This window comes from Aquarana catesbeiana, linkage group LG03 (genome assembly GCF_042186555.1).
Source record: "Aquarana catesbeiana isolate 2022-GZ linkage group LG03, ASM4218655v1, whole genome shotgun sequence".
Lineage (NCBI taxonomy): Eukaryota > Metazoa > Chordata > Amphibia > Anura > Ranidae > Aquarana > Aquarana catesbeiana.
In genome coordinates this window covers 429458737-429483473 of record NC_133326.1, presented here as the reverse complement: position 1 = coordinate 429483473, position 24737 = coordinate 429458737, and positions in this window count along the sequence as shown.

The window sequence follows — 24737 nt, the reverse complement described above, 5'->3', positions numbered from 1 at the left end:
GATGGAGGGAGTTCAACGATAAAGTCCATCGAGATCATACTCCACGGTCTCCCTGGGACCGGTAGGGGTTTTAATAGGCCCCAAGCTCTTGCCCGACTGTTCTTCTGGCGCAAGTATTACATGAGTCAACATACTCCTTACAGTCCTTAATGAGGTGAGGCCACCAGAAGGTACGTTGTACCAGGTCAGTTGTTTTCCGTGCACCAAAATGTCCGGCCAACTTATGGTCATGACAAAGTTCCAACACATGCACCCTTAGGTCCTCAGGGACCACGATCTTACCTTCGTGCCAGAACAGGCCGTCCTTAGCACAAGCCTCAGCAGGTGGGGTCATCCCCATAAAGGCCCGTCTAATTAGAGAGACAAGACCCTCTTTGAAGAAGCAGGAAGATTCCGGAAGGAAGAATGGTGTGTGGAAGTAGGGTTTTCTCCAAGTCATGGAACATACGGGAGAGCGCGTCAGGCTTGACATTTTTGGATCCTGGTCTGTAGGTGATGTGAAACTGGAATCGGGAGAAAAAGAGTGCCTATCTGGCCTGCCGAGGTCTTAGTCTCTTAGATGTTCTCAGGTACTCTAAGTTCTTATGGTCCGTATAGACCAGAATGGGATGTGCAGCACCCTCCAGTAGATAACGCCATTCCTCCAAAGCCGCTTTAATGGCCAGAAGTTCCCGATCCCCCACATCATAATTCCTTTCTGATGACGAAAGTTTGCATGAGAAAAACCCCACAGGGTACAGGAGGGCTTTGGCGCCTTGCCGTTGCTCCTACCACAATTTCAGATGTGTCAACCTCCAACACGAAAGGTAGAGCTGGATTAGGATGTTTAAGGATAGTGGCTGAAGTGAACAGTGCTTTGAGTTCTTCGAAGGCCAACTGTGCCTTAGGAGTCCAGCAGAATCGGGTCCCTTGTCTGGTAAGCTCGGTGATAGGAGCGATTATCGAAGAGAACCCTCTGATGAATTTCCTGTAGAAATTGGCGAAACCAATAAAGCGCTGTACCCCTTTCCTATCTGCAGGTGCAGGCCAGTCCAGGATAGCAGATACTTTTTGAGGGTCCACCTTAATGCCCTCGGCAGAGATGACCAGGCCCAGAAACTGAACACATTGAAGCTCAAACTCGCATTTCTAGAGTTTGGCGTAAAGCCCATGTTGCCTAAGTCGAGTGAGTACATTCCGGACGTGCCTGCAGTGGTCGATCAGAGAAAATCAGGATGTCATCCAAATAGACTATGACATACAAGTCTAGGTAATCACGGAAGACATCAATAACAAAGTGCTGGAAGGTCGCTGGTGCATTGCACAGACCGAAGGGCATGACGAGGTACTCAAAGTGCCCGAATCGAGTATGAAAGGCCGTCTTCCACTCATCCCCTTTTCTGATGCGAATTAAATTGTAAGCTCCTCGGAGGTCCAACTTGATGAAGACTGTTGCGGTTCCCAGCCTTTGAAACAGTTCGGGTACTAGAGGTAGCGGGTATCTGTTTTTAATAGTAATTTTATTCAATTCCCGATAGTCAATACAGGGACGTAGGGAGTGATCCTTCTTCTCGACAAAGAAGATACCTGCATCAGCTGGAGATGTGGAGGGGCGAATGAACCCCTGAGCTCCTGCTCAGTTAACGGGAAGATCCTCCCGAAGGGAACTTCGGTCCCGGTTAAGAGTTCTATGGGACAGTCGTAAGGCCTGTGTACTGGGAGAGTCTCTGTTCCCTTCTTGCTGAATACATCTAGAAAATCCTGGTAGGGTTCAGGAAGGGACTGGCGTAAAGTGTCAGAGTCCAAGCAAAGAAGCTGAGATGATGTTGCAGGTGTTCCATGTAAGCAGTGTTGCCGGCAGTATTCGGAGAGTAATTGAATCTCCCCCGTAGACCAGTTAATGCTGGGGTTGTGTGCCTGCAGCCAGGGCATTCCTAGGATGATTGGAAAGAGAGGAGAGGAGATGACATCCAAGCGTAGGAGTTCCTGGTGATCCGGGCCTATGGTGGCCAGTAAAGGTACGGTCTCCTGGGTGACTGGACCGGAACTGAAGGTGGAGCCATCTGCTAGAAATACTGCAAGTCCCTGGGCCTTGGGCTGGAGAGGAATGTCATGGTTGTTAGCGAAGGCTTGATCAATGAAGCCACTACATGCTCCAGAATCAATGATGACTGATACTGGGATATTCCTTCCGGGAAGCTGCAACGTAACAGAAAGAGTCAGGTGATTACCAGATTTAGGCAAGACAGGTGCACATACAGAAGGCACTTACGTATCTTGTTGGGGCAGGCCTTCACAAAATGTCCATGTTCTCCACAGTACAGACATAAGTTGTGGGTGCGTCTGTGCAACTTTTCTTCCGGAGTAAGAGATGGACAGAGCAGACCAAGTTGCATGGATTCTGGAGCTTCTGCAGCCGGAGCTGGGAACTTTAGGAAGCATCCAGATAGGACGAGGGTGACTAGTAGACCTCTCAGAACGTCTCTCTCTCAAGCGGCGGTCAATTTGGATGAACAAGTTGATGAGTTCATCCAGGGTCTGAGGTATTCCGATGCGTGCCAACTCATCTTTAAGAGGGTCAGATAACCCCATCCGAAATTGATGACGCAGGGCAGCGTCGTTCCACTCTGTATCAGAGCTCCAGCGTCTGAACTCAACTGCGTAATCTTCGGCAGCTCTGCGACCTTGTTGCAGGGAATGCAAAGCGGCTTCAGCGGTAGCCGTTAGTTGGGGGTCCTCATATAATTGTGACATGGCTAGGAAGAAGGCATCCAGGGAATCAAGGGACCTAGATTTCTGCTCCAGCAGGCGGTGGGCCCAGGTTTCAGGCCGGCCAGTAGTGAGATGACGAAACCCACCTTCGTGGATTCCAGGGAAAATGTGCGGGGTTGCAAAGCAAAATAGAGCTCGCAGGCATTGCGGAAGACCCGATACTTGCAACGTTCTCCAGTAAACCTTTCAGGCGTGGGCACCCTGGGCTCAGGAGGGAGCATTTCTACAGAGGGTGCTTGGGAAAGTCCGGCAGACGATGCTCCCTGAGGGTGAGGAGATGCAGAGAGGGCTTGGACTTGTCCCTCTAATCTGGAGTAGCCTTTTTGTAGACTTTTTACCGCTTGGGTAAGGCCCGCTAGGTGCCTACAAAGTTCATCCATGGGGGGAGGCCCCCTGCCCGGACTCGGTCATGGCTGCCTGATACTGTCAGACTTCCCACTTACCAGACCGGTGAGTCCGCTTGGGCAGAGGGTAGGCTCCCTTACGTATCCAACTCGCGGCCCCTGGTAGAGCAGACAGGAGGCACGAGAGTGCGGAGTGGTATGAGAGCCTAGTGCAGTAGTCCAGGTGCCGGAGGAAAGGTGATCCTCAAGCAGCAGGTAGTAATCAGGAGCACAGGCAACAGATGCTGAGCAGGAGCAAGGCAGGCAGGTCACAACACAGGCAGGGTTCGGCAACAGGCGGGCAGCAGAGGTACAAAAGGAGCAGGCAGAAGCGGAGTCAGGTACAGGCAGAAGTCAGGGGAATCCAATAGCAAGCCGGGTCGTCAGGAGATCAGAACACAGGAACACGGAAAAGGCAATGGGAACTATGGCACAGAAGTTGTTGATCAGGCAGCACCGAGCAGAGTGTGCAGCAGGCCTAAGTAGACTGATTGGCGCCAAACTCCGCGCACGTGCGCCCCGATGCGCACAGCCGCACGCGCGCCCCGGGCACCGGCGCACACACCAGCACCCCCAGGCGCATGCAGACCAGCGCCCACAGGCGGACGCGCGCCAACGCTCACACTCATGCGCGTCTCACACCACACACACCAGGGACAGCCAGACCATGCACACCAGTGCCCACAGAAGCGCGCGCACAGGAACGCGTGCACCATGCGCACCGGCGCCCAACCAGGTAACCTCTCTGGCACTCGGCCTCCTTCTGGCTGAGACTTTCCTGTGTATGTGTCAGGGCTGGCTCAGCCCTTCCTTCTCTGAGCTGGCTGCTCAGCTGTCGGCTAATTGCCAGCTCTCTTCTCTCTCCACAGTTAACCAGCTGTTGTGGATCTGCTCATCAGTCCCGCCTACTTAAAGACGTCCAGTTCACTTCTTTCCTGCCTTCGCCTTGGTCACATCACAAGAAACCATCTCCTGCCTTCCTGTTTAAAGACTGGCTTGCTGACATCCATTCTGGCTCCTTATCCTGCTTGCTGTTCCTTCACTTGGATCCCTGACTTCTGGCCTGGCTGATTACCTGATCTGGTTACTGAACTTTTGCTTGGCTGACTACCCGATCCGGTTACTGAACTCTGGCTATGCTTTGACTACGCTTACTCTATTTACCTTTTTATTTTAATTAATAAACAAGTGTGATTTAACTGTACTTCTGTCTCGGTCTGGTTTATGGTTTCTGACAGTAGGCGAAGGCCATGAATTCAGAAGATAAAGTCAATCCACTTCTTGGTAATATTTTTTCCAGATTGGATGAGCAAGATCACCGCATGGATCAGTTTGCCATTGCGTTACAAACGCTCCTGAATTGCACGGCTCACCTGGAATCCCCCATTGTGGCTGCATTGCAGGCTGTCCCAGCTGCTGCGCCTGTCTCTGTGCAGGCACCCGCCTTGAGTATTACCTCTATTAGAGGTATGTCTGGTTCCGCCCCGCTTCCCCAGCGATTTGGGGGCGATCCAGTTCAATGCAGAGGGTTTCTCAACCAAGTTGAGATATACTTTGAGATGCTGCCCCAGGCGTTTCCCACGGACAGAAGCAAAGTAGGGTTCATGATATCTTTGCTTTCTGAGAGAGCCTTGGCCTGGGCTAACCCTCTATGGGAGACGCAAAAACCTGTTGTCTTGAGTTACCCCGAGTTTGTGGCCTCCTTTAAAAGGGTATTTGATGTTCCCGCACGCTCCGCTTCTGCTGCCAAGTGCCTCATATCCATCAAACAGAGTACGAGAACTGTTGCCGACTACGCCATTGAGTTCCGTATTCCGTATTCGTTCCCTCCTGGCTGCTTTTTCTCATGGTCTCTCGGATTCCATCAAGGATGAGATAGCCCAAGATATACCCACTGAGCTGGAGAGCTTGATTTCGTTTGCCATCCTCATTGACTCCAGACTCAGAGAAAGACTTTCTTTTAAGGAGCGCTTGCAGAAGCCTCCTGTATGTCTGCCTCCAAGCTTTGCAGTCCCACCCATGCCTCACTCACCTCCAATGCCTCCTGGTACCGAGTCGGTCAGTGAAGATGAACCCATGCACTTGGGCTTCACGCGTCTCTCTGTGGATGAGAGAGCCTTTAGGAGGAGAGAGAGATTGTGCCTTTATTGTGGCCAGGCAGGTCACCTTTTGAAGTATTGTCCTACCCGTCCTAGGAACACCCGAACCTTGAGGTCCTGTCATGGACAGACCTTAGGTGGTGTTGTGTCATCCCCAATTATCCAGAAGGATAAGCCCCTGGTTTCAGTCACCCTTTCTTGGGCTAAGTCATCTATCGAGATACAGGCTCTAATCGACTCTGGGGCCTGTTCATTGATGCTGCCTTTGTATCAAAGCACCCGATTCCACTGCAGCTGCGTGACACTCCACTTGCCATTGAGGCTCTTGACGGGAGACCTCTACTGCCTGCCCATGTGACTCATGAGACGGTTCCATTTTCCATGGCCTTAGGGGCTCTTCACCATGAAATAATCCAATTCCAAGTGATTTCCTCTCCTAAGTTTCCGCTGGTTATTGGTTATCCTTGGTTACAGAGGCAGAACCCCTCTTTTGATTGGCTCCTTGCTGAGGTTTTCTCCTGGTCACCACAATGCAGCGAAACATGCTTCCGGAAGGTAGCCAAGGTCCTGTGTACCTCTTCACTCTCCTTCCTGCCAGAGGAGTACCATGATTTTAGCGATGTCTTTGACAAAGGTCAAGCCGGTAGTTTGCCTCCACATATATATGATTGCGCAATTGACCTTCAACCTGGTGCCACTCCCCCTCGTGGTCGGATTTACCCTTTGTCGGTCTTGGAGGATAAAGCCATGGAGGAGTATGTTGCAGACGCACTTTCTCGAGGTTTCATCCACAAATCCTCGTCTCCTGCTGGTGCTGGTTTCTTCTTTGTGAAGAAGAGGAGCGGTGAACTGAGACCTTGCATTGATTATAGGGGTCTCAATCGTTTCATGACTTAGAATGCCTACCCGCCGTTGATTACAGAGTTATTTGACCGCCTCAAGGGAGCAACGGTTTTCACTAAGCTTGATCTGAGAGGGGCTTACAATCTCGTGAGGATTAAGGAGGGCGACGAGTGGAAAACTGCATTTAATACCAGAACAGGCCATTATGAGTACCTCGTAATGCCTTTTGGCCTTTGTAATGCCCCGGCAGTTTTCCAGGAATTTATTAACGATGTCCTCCGAGATTTGTTGCAGTTATGTGTGGTGGTTTATCTCGATGATGTCCTCATATTTTCCATGTCCCTGGAGAGCCACCACACAGATGTCTGTCGTGTGCTTCAGAAATTAAGAGAGAACAATCTCTATTGTAAACTGGAGAAGTGTGAGTTCCATCGGGAACAGGTTAAATTCCTGGGCATGTCATTTCCACTGCTGGTTTTTCGATGGACCCAGAGAAACTTTCGGCAGTCCTACAGTGGCCTCGACCCGTGGGGTTATATCCTCTGCAGCGTTTCCTGGGTTTTGCCAACTATTATCGGAAGTTTATTAGTAACTTCTCGTCTCTGGTCAAGCCCCTGACCGATATGACCAGAAAGAACGGTAACCCACAGAGTTGGTCTCCAGAGTCCATTCAGGCCTTTGAAAGTCTCAAGGCTGCCTTTGTTTCTGCTCCTGTGTTGGCACATCCTGATCCTACGTTACCTTTTATCCTTGAGGTTGATGCTTCTGAGACAGGTGTTGATGCCCTTCTGTCTCAACGTCCTACCTCTGAGATCGCTATGCATCCCTGTGGCTACTTTTCCAAGAAATTTTCACCTGTGGAGTGCAATTACGAGATTGGTGACAGAGAGCTGTTGGCGATCATTTTAGCATTGAAAGGATGAAGACATCTCCTCAAAGGTACCACTGTAGCGGTTCTCATTCTTACTGACCATAAGAATCTCACATTCTTGTCTGAGGCTAAACGCCTCTCTCCCAGAGGGGCGCAATGGGCTCTTTTCTTGTCAAGTTTCAATAACATTGTCTCATTCTTACCCGGTACTAAGAATGTAAGGGCTGATGCCTTGTCACGACAATTTTCCTCCACTTCCAAGTTGGTGTCAGTTCCGGTTCCTATGATTCCTCCTGATCATATTCTGACTACGGTTCGCACCAGTCTTACTTCTCCTTTGGGTGACAAAATTCTTGCTGCTCAGGTCGATACTCCTCCTGAGAAACCTTGTGATCGCTGCTTTGTCCCAGAGTGTCTCCGTACTGCCGTGCTCCAGACTTACCATTCTCCCAAGGCAGCTGGCCACCCTGGGAAGAATCAACTCATTTGGGCCATTTGCCAACAATTCTGGTGGCCTAGTCTACGTGCTGATGTAACTGCCTTCATAGCTGCCTGTTCCGTGTGTGCTTAGAGTAAGACTCCCCGACACCTTCCAATGGGCCTCCTACAACCCATACCCAATGGAGAGAGGCCCTGGACCCACCTGTCTATGGATTTCATTGTGGAGTTGCCCAACTCCCAAGGCAACACAGTTATCCTTATGGTGGTTGACCGGTGTCATTGTATTCCACTTAAAAAGTTGCCCACTTCTAAGGAACTGGCTTCCATTTTTGCTCGGGAGATCTTTCGCTTACATGGGCTACCCAAGGTGATTGTCTTGCACAGGGGTAGTCAGTTTGTGTCCCGGTTCTGGTGAGCCTTTTGTGCACAGCTGAGAATTCAGCTTGCTTTCTCCTCTGCGTATCACCCACAGTCTAATGGGGCCGCAGAACGAGCCAGTCAGTCCTTTGAGCAATTCCTACGTTGCTGTATTTCTAACCATCACAACAACTGGTCAGACCTATTACCATGGGCAGAGTTTGCTCACAACAGTGCCTTGAATTCTGCTTCCCGATTGTCTCCGTTTATGGCGAATTATGGTTTCCAACCCTCCATGTTGCCTGACTCATTTGTTCCACAAAGTTTTCCTGCGCTAGAGGAGCATCTCCGTGGTCTTCGTTCAACTTGGGCACACGTCCAGGAGGCTTTGCGTCATTCTAATGATAGGTATAGACTCCATGCTGACCGCAGACTCCTGCCTTCTCCTTTCCACCAGATTGGGGACAGGGTCTGGCTGTCATCTCGCAACCTCCGACTTCGTGTTCCCTCACTGAAGTTCACACCTCGGTTTATTGGGCCTTTCTGTATCCTTTGCAGGATTAACCCAGTGGCTTACGCGTTGGACCTTCCTCCTAGTATGCGCATCTTTAATGTGTTTCATGTCTCCTTATTGAAATCGTTGGGAGAAAAGGGGGATAGACTGGATACTTACAAGGTAGGTATGCAAGTGATTATATAACAAAAAATAATATGGCCCGTAAAGGTAGGAGGAAGCAGACGGTACAACTAAGCACCACACGCATGGTTGAATAGGAATTGGTAAAATATCCTAAAGGAAAATATAAAACTCGATTTAATAAATATTAATAATAAGTCCACCCATTGTAAAGGTATGGCATAAACTCACTCACCAACAGATAAGGTAGAGGGGTGTGATCCTCATAGGGCTCATATGGGTAGATATGAGTATATATAGAGGGCTCAGCAATCACCAGCTATTATATAGGAGCCATAATGTCAAAGGAGATGATCCTAAAGTAACAACTGCATAAACCTAAAGTACAAAACAAATAAGGGAAAAAGGAGAGGCAGTGATGAGGAGATAAATCTAAAGCATATCTAGAGTATTTGGGCCCAATAGGGCCATTGCCTAAATAAAATAAAGGTACCTGAATCCTATCAGGATAGAAGTCCATGCATGTGGTGCCCTCCGTCTGCTAGAGCGGGTTACACACAATGATAGGACGCCGTCCTATTTGTGTGTACGTCCGTCCGTAGTCAACCAATCGCCGAAGCCGACGTGACATCATCCGGACCGGCCGAAAGCTCACAATGCGCAGCAAGGAGCGACACCAGTCAGCATGGGGAGGGAATTCATCCATGCCGGCTAGTGTACGCGTCACAACACCAGGGGGTGAGGTGGTGTGACGCTGGGCGGCCGCATGGCAACCCAAGAACCTGCCACCAGATGGCGCCCATCCGATACACAATGGATAGACCAGCAGGGAGAAACAGTCAATGGTAGTACAAAATAGTTGACAAGTAGCAATTATATAAATTTAAACGTCAATAGTCTTCACAAAAATAATGGTCACAGTTTGAGGCTCAAGGCCCAACTCTGATATACACAGTAACTAGATATATTTATATAATTTATTTATATATATATATATATATATATATATATATATATATATTAAAACGGACCAGACAGAAAGGCAAAACCATGGAGACAGGAGAAAATAAGCCTGAAGAAGCGTAAAGACACGCGAAACTTGTTGAGCACTGAGCATCCGCATGATATGAACTAACCGTTCGCTGATCTGCTATCCAACCATCTTCTCGGACCTGTTGCTACTCTGGATGATTATCCTCATGTCCGAGTGATCATACAATTGAATTGGTTTTGTATAGCAATCGTTCCACTAAATATCTCGTGACATATATGTGATTTGTGGTTTTTAATCAATGTGCTATGTATATGTGTTTCTCAATAAATTATTTTTGTTATGTATACTTGTTACTGTGCCTGCAAAGTCCAAAGTCCCCTTTTGGTTCTTTATTTGCTAATATAGTTTCAGGACGTGGCACGCGTATACGGTTTATGTATCCACAGTACCACTCTGTGTTATGATACATCCCTATTTTTGCATTTACTGAATTGGGTGGAAGAACCCGGGCCCCTGGTCCCCACACTCTATGTGTATGGGGACCATTAGTGGTTTTTAACAATTTTTTCTTGATTTCTACCAGTCGATTGATTACCTTTGTATCGATCAATAGCCCTCTCTTTATTAACCACTTCAATACAGGGCACTTAGACACCTTCCTGCCCAGACCAATTTTCAGCTTTCAGCGCTGTCGCAGTTTGAATGACAATTGCGCAGTCATGCTACACTGTACCCAAACTAAATTTTTATCATTTTGTTCCCACAAATAGAGCTTTGTTTTTGGTAGTATTTGATCACCTCTGCGGTTTTTATTTGTTGCTAAACAAATTAAAAAAGACCGAAAATTTTGAAAAAAATAAAAGTTTTGCTTTTGTTTCTGTTAAAAAAATTTGTAAATAAGTAAGTTTTCTCTTTCACTGATGGGCACTGATAAGGCGGCACTGACAGGCACTGATACGGCGGCACCGATGAGGTAGCACCAATGAGCAGGCACGTATCGTCAGACGGGCACTGATATGCGGCACTGATGGGCACTGGTAGGCGGCACTGATGGGTGGCACTAATATGCAGCACAGATGGGCATTGATAGGCGGCACTGATGGGCACTCATGGGTGGCACTGGTTGGCACTGAGGGGCACTGATAGGCGACACTGATGGGCACTGAAAGGCACTGATAGGGTGGCACTGATAGGTGGCACTGATAGGCGGCACTGCTGGGCACTGATACGTGCCACTGATGGGCACTGATACGCGGCACTGATATGAGGCACTGATAGGCATCCCTCGTGGCACTGGCAGTGGTAGGCATTGGAGTGGGCACTGATTGGCAGCTGCCTGGGCACAGATTGGCAGCTGCCTGGGCACATAGTGGTATTTCCCTGGGGGTCTAGGGGCATACCTGGTGGTCCAGTGTGGATGGCTTTCCTGGTGGTCCTGGGCGGCTTCCCTGGTGGTCCTGGGCATGATCCGAGGGGGGCTGTGCTGATAAACAATCAGCACAGACCCCCCCTGTCAGGAGAGCAGCCGATCGGCTCTACTCTACTCATGTCTGTCAGACGCGAGTGAGGAAAAGCCGATCAACGGCTCTTCCTATTTACATCGTGATCAGCCGTGTTTGGACATGTCAGAAATTCAAACCAACTGTAATGTGGACACAGAACAGGAAATTGGGATCAATCAATATATGGCGAAAATGAAACGCCTTTTAAAAAAGAAATCTAACCTTTATTGGCACATAGAATTCCTTAACAAATATGTCCATAAAAACATAAGTCCCTTGGGCCTTAGGATACAAATATATCCTTTATTTCAAACTACTACCCCCGAATTTAAAGTAGCATGGGAAAGTGCACTTACGACCTGTAGCACGAATTTGATGAAACTTCTCATTACCCAATATCAATCCGAACTTACTACGCTTTATCAGGAGATTGTATTGTTACAGTCCTCTAATGAGAGTATAAAAACCCATGCCTTATACCAGGGGTCCTCAAACTACGGCCCGCGGGCCAAATCCGGCCCTCCAGCGTTTTTTATCCGGCCCGCGGACTGCCCCTTTAACATCGCAGCACTCCCCCTGCCCTCTGCTACTTTTATCACACAGGACGGGAAACATGACAGGTCTGGACAAAGGACCTTTTGTGTTAAGAAGCAGGTGATTGGTTACTTTGCATCGGGGCGGTCCCAGGAATCAATCACCTGCCTTTCACTTGCAAAGTCCCGCCCTTTGTCCGGACCTACCATGCTTTGTGTCTTGTGTGATACAGGTAACAGAGGGGAGTGGGAGTGCTGTGATATTATAGAAGGGGCGGCAATGTAATATCGATGAGGGGAGTCTGTGATGGGGGGGGGGGGCATCTGTGATAGGAGGCAGTCTGATATGGGGGGACTGTGATATGGGGGGCTCTGTGATGGCGGAGTCTGTTATGGGGGATCTGTGATGGGGGGGGGTCTGTGATGGGGGAGTCTGATATGGGGGGGATCTGTGATATGGGGGGATCTGTGATATGGGGGGATCTGTGATGGGGGAGTCTGATATGGGGGGATCTGTGATATGGGGGGATCTTTGATGGGGGGCTCTGTTATATGGGGGATCTGTGATATGGGGGAGTCTGTGATATGGGGGAGTCTGTGATGGGGGATCTGTGATGGGGGAGTCTGATATGGGGGGGATCTGTGATATGGGGGGCTCTGTTATGGGGGATCTGTGATGGGGGAGTCTGATATGGGGGGATCTGTGATATGGGGGGGGATCTGATATGGGGGGATCTGTGATATGGGGGATCTGTGATGGGGATCTGTGATGGGGGAGTCTGATATGGGGGGATCTGTGATATTGGGGGATCTGTGATGGGGGAGTCTGATATGGGGGGGATCTGTGATATGGGGGGATCTGTGATATGGGGGGATCTTTGCTGGGGGGATCTGTGATATGGGGGAGTCTGTGATATGGGGGAGTCTGTGATATGGGGGGAGTCTGTGATATGGGATCTGTGATATGGGGGGATCTGTAATATGGGGGGATCTGTGATATGGGGGGGATCTGTGATGGCGGAGTCTGTTATGGGGAAAGTCTGTGATGGGGCGTCTGTTATGGAGGTATCTGTGATGGGGGAAGTATGTGATATGGGGGAGTCTGTTATGGGGGGAATCTGTTATGTGGGGCTTTGTGATGGAGAGGAGTTTGTGATGGGGGGATCTGTCATGGGGGGGCTTTGTTATGGGGTGAGTCTGTGATGGGGAGGGGGGGTCTGTGATTGGGAGTGGTTCTGTAATGGGGGGAGTCTGTGAAATACTGATAAGTTCATATTGATTACAATTGTTCTTTATTTTAAATATTGTACTGTTTTTTCCTGTTTTTTTTTTTTTTTTTGCACTACAAATAAGATGTGTGCATAGGAATTAGTTCATATTTTTTTTAAACTATAGTGCGGCCCCCCAACAGTCTGAGGGACCGTGAACTGGCCCCCTGTCTAAAAAGTTTGAGGACCCCTGCCTTATACACTAAACGTCGGCAAGACATCAAGGACTTTGTCACCAGAGACATTATTTACAAAAAACAAAATAAGCTATCCAAAGATAGGCTTGTCTTCATGGAAGGCTTTGCCTACCACTGGCAGCTACCCTCACATAATAAAGGACCTAGGACAAAACACCGGACGTCAAAAAATCAGGGCAATGTTCCTTATACCACTGATGATGATACAGAATCTGACTCTTCTTTGTTTCCTCCACAGCTTTCTTCCAGGAAAAACAACTCTACAGCTCACCATTCTCATCAAGGAGCACGTAAGCTGGATCTTGGTGGTGGGTATACCCTATTTTAAGAAACGTCCTCCTTCAGAAACTACCTTCCCTCAAACTAGATCTTTTCATGACACCCCCCAAACTATAGACACTAATGGTCACCCACCAGGTAAATACCTAGGGGCAACAGCTTTACAGGCTATACGGCTTCTTAATTCACAATCACTAACACAGACTATGTCTACAAATGGGACCCTTCTCCCAACTGCCGGCGACACAGGCAGACTACCCTTGCAGGGAGCCTCTGCCGCCGAGACCCCACAATCATCACTACAGAACACTCTCAGCAACAACATTCTTGCAACACAACTACGGCAAAGTACGCTAGATTCACAAATTAGAAAACCTTCACTAAATTTTCAGACACCTGTCCACACACCACTTCCCACTTGAGTTCTGACTTGGACATTTTGAACCTTACACCTTATTCTCTTACTATTCACCAAGTTGAGGTTCTTCGACTTGGTTTGAGCTTCTGTCCTTCTATGGCAATCGACAAACATGAAACTATCAAGGACCTATATCTATTTTCTCGCAACCTTACATATAAATTTCTCTTTGGCAATGATCGCCTTCGATCCCTACAAGACAAACAAATTTCTGAATGAGTTAAGAATTACACAATGGAGGACTTTCGGCCCTCCGTGATCTAATGTTATTATTAGATGAAAATGAACAACCTGATCAGACTGACACCCCATTGGCCTCTAATCCTAGTCCCGTGGCACCCACACCTAGAATTGCATTTAGAGGTAAATCTCAACGCTTCCCCGACCTAATGACTAACTCCAACATATGGGCCTTCCTGATGGGAACAATCAATGATGTCAAAAAAATGAATGTGACTCCGAAACACAAAAACCTTACCCCGGCACAGACACAAGCAATGATACGGTTACAAAATCATCCAGACCTCGTAATTAAGCCTGCTGACAAAGGCAGAAACATTGTCCTTATGACAAAGGCTAATTACGAACAAATGGTTATGAATATTCTATGTAATAAAGAATGGTATAAGTGCATTGATTGCACTGTAATTGACCAATACAGAATGGAATTTTTGACTATCATTGGTTCCGCCCATCAGGGAGGCCTAATTGACCAGGACCTTTACAACTTTTTGAACACACGTCATCCAAGACTGGCCACATTTTATGCACTTACTAAAGTGCACAAAGAACCCTACCAAACCCCCTGGTAGACCTATAGTATCAGGCATTGGGTCTCTTACGGAGAATGCCAGCCGCTTAGTTGATTTAATACTCTTACCACATGTATTAGCATTACCTTCGTATATCAGAGACACATTAGACCTCCTTAAACAGATTGAGGTGATGGTCGTGCCTCCTGATGCTCTGCTCGTGACTCTTGATGTCGAGGCTCTTTATTCGAGCATCCCTCACGAGCAGGGCATCAGGACAGCATGTACCTTCCTTCGCGAACAAACTCACCACCGGTGGGACTACTGTGAGTTTATCCTGGACTTGCTACAATTCATTCTTACGCACAACTGTTTCACTTTTAAAGAGTCCCACTTCCTCCAGGTACAGGGCGTGGCTATGGGCACGTGTTGTGCACCTACCTACACCAACCTGTACCTGGGGGGGTAGGAACGTACCATCTTCTCGGATGACAATTTATCACAGTTCACGAGCCAGGCCTTGTGCTGGCTGCGTTTTATTGATGATATCTTTGTCATATGGTCGGGTACCACGGAAAGCTTGAATACCTTTATTGAGACTCTAAATTGTAACCCCTTCAACCTTAAACTCACAGTCTGTAGTGATAAAGCTGAAATTACTTTTCTTGACCTCACGATCTGTAAAGACAGCAATGGATGCCTAGCCTCTACGCTCTTTCGCAAAGAGACAGCAGGCAATACCCTATTGCACGCTGAGAGTGCTCATTCACATACCCTTATCCGTAGCATACCGTAGCACCTTCACGGAGGAATTTAAACGGCAAGCCAACTTACTCCGTGACCGCTTAAGGGCAAGAGGTTACAGCAAATCCCTCCTTTGCCACGCATATAATAAAGCGCTGCAATCACGGAACTCCTTATTGTACCACAGTAAGACCCTCAAATCTAGCTCAACGGTAAGATATATTACTAAATACTCGCAACATCATGCCGAACTACGTGACATCTTAACAGCACACTGGTCCTTACTGCGTGATGATCCAATTCTGGCCAAATACGTTACCTAGACTCCGGCTATTACCTTCCGTAGATCTAGGTCCCTACGGGATAAGCTTACATCTAGCCATTATCATAACAACTCCCCATCTCAGGGCCACCCACATGGCATTACTAGATGTGGGAGATGTACGTTCTGCCCCTGGATCCGCACAGGCACCTGCTTCAAATTACCCAATGGGGAAATTTTTACCCCCACTTTTCACGCTGACTGCGAAACCCAGGGTGTAGTCTATCTAATGACTTGCAATTGCCAAGCCTTTTATGTTTGGAAAACCATCAGGCAATTTCGTTCCCGCATTAAAGGTCATATTTATTACTCAGGAGGGGGCAAGATGATTACCTCAGTGAGTTGACATCTAGATCTTTACCACAAGTTCGACACCTCAGTGGTTTCTTTCATTGCTCTTGCAGTGATCCCAAAGAGCCCCCGAGGTGGCGATTGGGACAAACAAATACTGAGACAAGAAACACTCTGGATAGAGCGTTTAGATGCCACTCGGGCACCGGGCATAAATGAGGCTCAATCCTATAAACCTTTTCTTTAATTAACCGATTTTCCAGTAAAAGTTGGTCCTTGTATAGCATAGTTGTTCTGGCCTATATCATCCTCACAGCCTCCTTTCTTTAATCCTTATAGGCTTATTTTCTCCTGTCTCCATGGTTTTGCCTTTCTGTCTGGTTCGTTTTAATCTATATATATATATATATATATATATATATATATATATAGATTCCCTCCCCATGCTGACTGGTGTCGCTCCTTGCTGTCCCAGGTGGCGCGCATGCGCATTGTGAGCTTTCAGCCGGTCCGGATGATGTCACGTCGGCTTCGCCGATTGGTTGACTACATACGGGATGTAAACACAAATAGGACAGCGTCCTATCATTGTGTGTAACCCACTCTAGCAGACGGAGGGCACCACACGCATGGACTTCTATCCTGATGGGATTCAGGTACCTTTATTTTATTTAGGCAATGGCCCTATTGGGCCCAAATACTCTAGATATGCTTTAGATTTATCTCCTCATCACTGCCTCTCCTTTTCCCTTATTTGTTTTGTACTTTAGGTTTATGCAGTTGTTACTTTAGGATCATCTCCTTTGACACTATGGCTCCTATATCTGCATAATAGCTGGTGATTGTTGAGCCCTCTATATATACTCATATCTACCCATATGAGCCCTATGTGGATCACACCCCTCTACCTTTTCTGTTGGTGAGTGAGTTTATGCCATACTTTTACAATGGATGGCTTACTTATTATTAATATTTATTAAATCGAGTTTAATATTTTCCTTTAGGATATTTTCCCAATTCCTATTCAACCATGCGTGTGGTGCTTAGTTGTACCGTCTGCTTCCTCCTACCTTTACGGGCCATCTCATTTTTTGTTATATAATCACTTGCATACCTACCTTGTAAGTATCCAGTCTATCCCCCTTTTCTCCCATTCTGTTGCTTTCTCTTCCTTTCCCCCCCTCTCCTCCCCTCCTTTTTTTCTCTTTTCCCTCCCTCTTTCCCCCACCTCTCCCCCCCCCCTTTCTACCTTTTCCCTTCCCCGTTTTCCTTTTCTTTCCTCTCCCGTCCCTAGGTGCTTTTTCTCATCTATAATCTTTTGTCTTTCTGGTCCACATATTGAAATTTCCCCTATCTCGACATGTCTTTGAGTTACAAATGACAGTACAATGTTGTGTACGCCCCCATGGTAACCTCTCACTGCCCCTCCTTCTTGGTGTCCCATCCTTTATTGCTTTGGTTTTGCCAGCACGGACGATCTTTTGAACCATAGTACTTCGTTTTGTTTTGTATGTCATTTTTATGGTATTATATACTAATTACATGCTATGTATTTTGATAGCTACAACACACTTTCTGCTCCTGAAGAAGCGTAAAGACAAGCGAAACTTGTTGAGCACTGAGCATCTGCATGATATGAACTAACCGTTCGCTGATCTGCTATCCAACCATCTTCTCGGACCTGTTGCTACTCTGGATGATTATCCTCATGTCTGAGTGATCATACAATTTAATTGGTTTTGTCGAGGGATCAGTGTAGGTGTCAGGAGAGGGATCAATGTAGGTGTCAGGGGTGTCAGTGTATGTGTCAGGAGAGGGATCAGTGTAGGTGTCAGGAGAGGGATCAGTGTAGGTGTCATGAGAGGGATCAGTGTAGGTGTCAGGAGAGGGATCAGTGTATGTGTCAGGAGAGGGATCAGTGTATGTGTCAGGAGAGGGATCAGTGTAGGTGTCAGGAGAGGGATCAGTGTAGGTGTCAGGAGAGGGATCAATGTAGGTGTCAGGGGGGTCAGTGTGGGTGTCAGGGGGGATCAGTAGTGTAGGAGTCTGGTAGGTCAGTTTAGTGGTCAGCATGGATGGGCACTGGTAAAACAGGCAGCAACCAGCAAGTGAGCCTAACAACCCCCCCCCGCCGCCGGCCTTGGACTTGGGGCTGAAGTCCCTGGTCTTTTTCACACCTAGCAACGCCCCTAGGGGGCGGGACCTTGTTACAGCATGGCCACCGAACACAGACCCAGCCAGCTCCGTGATACACAGGAGGCCCGCTGTGTGTGTGTTACCAGGCGATGGTGAGTCTGTATTAATTGGCACAGTGATGCTGCATTCATGGGCACAGTGAGGGTGCAATTGTGGGCACAGTGAGACTGCATTCATGGGCACAGTGAGGCTGTAATGGTAGGCACAGTGAGGGTGCAATGGTGGGCACAGTGAAGCTGCATTCACGGGCACAGTGAGGCTGCATTCATGGGCACAGTGAGGCTGCAATGGTGGGCACAGTGAGGCTGCATTCACGGGCACAGTGAGGGTGCAATGGTGGGCACAGTGAAGCTGCAATGGTGGGCACAGTGAAGCTGCATTCATGGGCACAGTGAGGCTGCATTCATGGGCACATTGAGGCTGCAATAGTGGGCACATTGAGGCTGCATTCATGAGCACAGTGAGGCTGCAATGGTGGGCACAGTGAGGCTGCATTCATGGGCACAGTGAGGCTGCAATGGTGGGCACAGTGAGGCTGCATTCACGGGTAAAGTGAGGCTGCATTCATGGGCACAGTGAGGCTGCAATGGTGGGCACAGTGAGGCTGCATTCACGGGCACAGTGAGGCTGCATTCACGGCCACAGTAAAGCTGCATTTGATGGGCAATCGTGCGTGATTGTGTAGACAGGGCCCCAGTACACTGTATTGCCCAGGGGCCTATAATGCTCTTAAGATGGCACTGAATCAGAGGCCCAGTGAAACTCATTCACTCTGACAGAGGGTCTAACTTTGTAGGAGCAGTAAAAGAACTTCAAACTCATTTGAGCGTTCTCAGTGTAGAAAGATACTTGAGTAAGCAAAACTGCACATGGATCTTCAACCCACCTCACTCTTCTCACATGGGAGGTGTTTGGGAGAGGATGATAGGCATAGCCCGCAGAATTCTTGATTCTATCTTCCTACAAATAGGAACTGCAAGGCTTACTCACAAATGTTTAGTGTCATTTATGGCAGAGGTTACAGCCAGTGCTGTATTTAGGCCTAGGTCGACAACCTAGGAGGCGGCAACCCCCCCACAAATAAAAAAGGACCTGCATCCTCCTCCCGACTCATGCATGCAGGGCCACCATCCAAGGAGTACATCTGAATGACATCGCTATGGGAGTGCGGGGGGGCGGACTGCACCCGGGTGACACCAGGAAGCAGTTGTAGTGGGTGCAGTCGCCCCCCCATCGGCAAAGTGATGATCACTTAGGCAGCGGCGCTGTGACAGGGAGAGGAGAGCTGTGTACACAGTGGTTGTGTAATTCCCCGCTCGCCCCCCTCCTTTCTCCTGTCAGCTGAAGTTGAATAGGAGCTCTAATCATGTTCCCCTAAGCGCCACCCGGCTCTCTGCCTGCTCTGATTCCCTCCCCATTGGTCATAGCAGAGAGCCAATCAGAACACACGGGGATGGGCATTATGGGAAACGTAGTCCCAGAAGATTGACGGCCCCAGTATGTCCACAGACAGCAGGCTACAGTCCCCCAACATACATGCACGGGGGGGACCTGGAACCCGGCAAACAGCAGAGTGCTACAGGGGAAGAAAAAGAGAAGACTGTGCTGGGGGAGGCCAGATAGAGCCACGCTGTACCCGCACCACCAGATAAATCTATGCTGTACCCGCACCACCAGAGAGAGAGCCACGCTGTAACCCGCATCACCAGAGAGAGAGCCACACTGTGCCCACACCCCCAGATAGAGCCATACTGTACCAACACCACCAGAGAGGGAGCCACACTGTACCCGCACCACCAGATAGAGCCATACTGTACCCGCACCACCGGAGAGGGAGCCACGCTGTACCCACACCACCAGAGAGAGAGCCACGCTGTACCTGCACCACCAGAGAGAGAGCCACGCTGTACCCGCATCACCAGAGAGGGAGCCACGTTGTACCCGCACCACCAGAGAGAGAGCCACGCTGTACCCGCACCACCAGAGAGGGAGCCACGCTGTACCCGCACCACCAGAGAGGGAGCCACGCTGTACACGCACCACCAGAGAGAGAGCCACGCTGTACCCACACCACCAGAGAGAGAGCCACGCTGTACCCACACCACCAGATGAAGCCATGCTGTACCCGTACCACCAGAGAGGGAGCCACGCTGCACCTGCACCACCAGATAGAGCCATACTGAACCCGCACCACCAGAGAGGGTAGCCACACTGTACCCGCACCACCAGATAGAGCCATACTGTACCAACACCACCAGAGAGGGAGCCACACTGTACCCGCACCACCAGATAGAGCCATACTGTACCCGCACCACCAGAGAGGGAGCCACGCTGTACCTGCACCAGCAGAGAGAGAGAGCCATGCTGTACCTGCACCACCAGAGAGAGAGCCACGCTGTACCCGCTTCACCAGAGAGGGAGCCATGTTGTACCCGCACCACCAGAGAGAGAGCCACGTTGTACCCACACCACCAGAGAGGGAGCCACGCTGTACCCGCACCACCAGAGAGAGAGCCACATTGTACCCGCACCACCAGAAAGAGAGCCACAGAATCACTGTTGCGGTTTCGCTGGGTCTGGTAAGAGGGCCTGTTGGCCATTATCCATTACTGTTCCTACGGACTGAGCCGTGCCTAACCTGCTATTCTCTAGGCCTTATTGACCACCACAACAACCCTTTCTGTCCTCCTCCCCTGATGTCCCTCTGTCTTCCTTAGATGAAGATGACAGGGCGGGTCTTAAAAAGGAAGGGGTGTGGCCTTGACAGAAAGGGGTGGGTCATATTTAAATTAGGGGGTGCCCAAGTTTATTTAGGCTTAGGGCAGCACAAAACCTAAATACACCACTGGTTACAGCTATCATTAACGCCAGACCTTTGACATCCATTTCAAGTGACTCTGAAGATCCAGTGGTTCTCACACCTGCCATGTTACTCACGTAAAAGACTACTCTTGCCGGTGCTCCAGCTGGAGAGTTTTGTGAGAAGGACCTTTACAAACGTCAATGGAGACAAGTACAAACCCTTGCCAATACCTTCTGAAACCGGTGGAGGGAACAATATATATCTACTCTACAAGTAAGGAGAAAGTGGCACGCTGAAAAGCCTAATCTTAAACCTGGTGATGTTGTGCTCATGAAAGATTGCCAGACACTAAGGAATATGTGGCCTTTACGTTTGATCACCAAAGTACTGCCAAGCAAGGATAATCGTGTCTGTAAGGTCGAGGTCAAGATCTTTCAACAGAATGAGGTTAAAGTATTCTTGAGACCAGTGACCATACTTATTCTGTTGCTTTCTGCAGAGGACTCTGTTAGTGACATCACTTGATGTCAGGCGGGGAGTGTTCTGTCCACCAGATGTGTATGCGCTGACTATTTGTACCTGTGTTGTTAAATTTACATGCAAAATGTGTAATTTACTTAAGACAATCATATGTGGCGTGCAGGCTCCATCTAGCGTTCCTTTTTGGTATTGCTGCAGTTCTGTTTAATTGTTTATTGTATGTGTAAATAAGGAAGTTGTCAGCAAGCAGGGAATTCTGGGTAGAATCTTGGCAAGAAGTGAACCATCCACCATTCTTTTCAACACATTGCAGGAAGCAAGTCATGTCTTTCGCAATCTATCTCCATCACTCCTTAGAAAACTTAAAAAGTAAGTTTTTATTATCTCATCTTGTGCTGTATATTGTTGTTTATGCAATGTATGCTGTATTGTATGCAATATTATACTTATTGAGGTCTATTTCTGTTATTTTGTAGTTTCACCTGGCTTGTTCTAATAAAACTCAGACCAAAGAAATATGGTATCTACAGTTATTGGGACAAGAAGGTTTAGCTAGCTGTCCCAGAGACAGAACACATGCATCTTACTAAATACCTTGGAATGTCAACTTTCAAAAAAGGGGTCATTTGGGGGGTATTTGTACTTTCCTGGCTTGTTAGGGTCGCAAGAAATGAGATAGGTCACCAGTACATCAGGTGTAATCAATTTTTTATGATTTGCACCACAGCTTGTAGACTCTCTAACTCTCACAAAGACCAAATAATATCCACTAATTTGGGTTATTTTTACCAAAGATATGTAGCAGTATAAATTGTGGCCAAAATTTATGAAGAACAATTCATAATTTGCAAAATGTTATCACAGAAACTAAGAAAAATTTGTTTTTTCAAAATGTTCGGTCTTTTTTCATTTATAGCGCAAAAAATAAAAAACCCAGAGGTGATCAAATACCACCAAAAGAAAGCTCTATTTGTATGGAAAAAAAGGACAAAAAAATCATTTGGGTACATGACTGAGTAATTGTCATTCAAAGTGTGAGAGCACTGAAAGCTGAAAATTGGCCTGGGCAGGAGGGTTTTTTTTTTTACTTGGAAAAAAACAACTTTATTGATATAACACACATTTTACAAGACACTCGGGTACATATAACCACAGAAGGTCAGATAAATAGTGTGCCATTGAAATTAAATATGCAGAAATATTACAGGGCATGCATATACATACATTCACATGTCATAAGCTATGCAACCGTACAGACCAACATATAAATATACCGTGTCTTTTTTTTTCTGGTGTAGGGGAACGCTGCAATGGGTTTGGAACTATTATACACAGGTCTCCCCGTCCTCCAACCGTCTGTCCCAGATCTTTGAATATTTTTGCGCGGATCCCCTGTGTGTGTAGATCAGTTTCTTAAATGGCAGGGTGTCATTAACTGCTTTTTTCCACTACTGTAGTGTGGGGGGCATATTCTGCATCCATCTCTGTGCTATTACTTTGCGTGCTAAGAATAATGTTTCAAAAATGAAAATTGTGTAGTATTTGTCCATCTCCACATCTGGCAATAGCCCCAAAATACATAACTTAGGGTCCAGCACCACAGGGGATCCCATATTCTCATGGAGGAAACGGACAACCTGCATCCAGTAGGTTTGAACATGTGTGCAGCTCCATATGAGATGGTAGAACGTGCCTGGGTCAGCTCTGCAAAGGCGGCACGTCGGGTCCGGCGAGTGCTGGAACTTTGCCAATCTCACCAGTGTCAGATAGGCTTTGTGCACTATATATAGTTGTGTCAGTCTATCCGACAGTAAATGCAAAAAATTGATTCACCGCAATCTCGCCCCAAAGTGAACTCAAAATAGCAGCGCTGAATAAATCCTAATCACAAATAAATTAAAATGTGATAAAAATAAAATAATCCACCTGTGATATAATTATATAATCACTCCTTCCTACTACTGTGCATCAAATTAATATAAATTCACAAATATAGTGCGCATAACCAATTAAGTGAATAATATAACTGTACACAAAGATATATATATAATAACAATATATATAAACACCAGTGAAAATAAGTCCACAAATGTGTAAAAAAAGTCCACAAAAAATATATAATATAAAATAATATATATTGATCCGTGACGTGATACAGTGTAGATCTCCACTTAAAGTAACTCTTCCACCTAACCTCTGTGACTGTGAATCCACTCCCCTTAGGTTAATGCACTCACCAGCTCCTTTCGCCCACACTCTCGTGTTGGGCAACAACGCTTTATCCCACACAGAAAGGGGAAATAAATGGTCTCCAATGGTTCACCTTTACATATCCAGAGTGAAATGCTAAAAGAGCTCTCTCCACATGAAAAAAATAAATTGATCCAATAGTGCAATAACGTAATGATATTTATTAAAATAACACACTCCTCCACCATTAAACTCACATCTTAAAAATTCACTGCAAGCTTAAAACAGCACAGCACAGCAAGCTGTAACAGCACAAACTCCAAATAGCAAGAACCGGTGTATGGTGGTCGCGGCAGACCCAGATGATGCGCTCTCTAATACCCGTCTCACCCGATCCTAGATGTTGTTGGGACCCACTTCCGCGCTTCCTCGTATGGCGCTCCCTGTCACAGCGTCCTACGTCACAAGCGTTCGATTGCCGTGTAGCCACGCCCCGACATGTTTCGTCATAAAGACTTAATCATGGGATTGGCTACACGGCACGGCAATCATTCCTTTATACCCTCCGCTCCCGATCCGAGCGGAAGTGACCTTACTGCGCCTGCGCGCTCCCTGTGTCCCCGCTCACACCATACATCGCCATTACAATGCAGCAGAGCACACAAGGTTCCATTAATCGTAATATTGCTATAAATATCAGAACATTTAATCCAATAATATCAATACTAATATAACTGATATTAAAATGAGGATTTTTTCTCCACACACAGTTTTTAAAAAAGGCTAATTCTCCCTTATATAGATTAAAACTACATAAAAACTGTGGGACAACATTCCCTTGAACAAGTGGTTAGATATGGCAAATTAAATTAAAATAAAGATCCTTCAATACTAGCCTATCAACGAATGGATCTAAATCATTAACCCAGTAAATACCTCAAAATTGCCCTTAAAAAAATATATATGTATTTTTATCCTTCCTAAACCCCGAGAGGGACAGTGGCTTGTTACTTCTCAGTGACAAACATTTACACTTGTATATATGAACCCTATATCCTCCTTATCTCCCGAGATTCACTCAGAATATTCTTTATTTTTGTTTTATATTTTATTTAGAGGGCATTTAACCCAATAATTAAAGTTTAAAAATACCAATGTATCCCCTAAAGTGCTGTACATAGTTAGCCTACAACCAAAGATAGATCTTACTGACTCAAAAAAAAAAACAAAATTAAAAATAAAATAAAAAATTAAAAATTAAAATTAAAAATTAAAAATAAATATAAAAATAAAAATAAAAATGTTAAAGAATTTGGAAAACTTATTGGAAAAACAGGTGAAAACCTGGTGGGATGTGTCTACTTTTAATCATTATCAGAAAGAGAA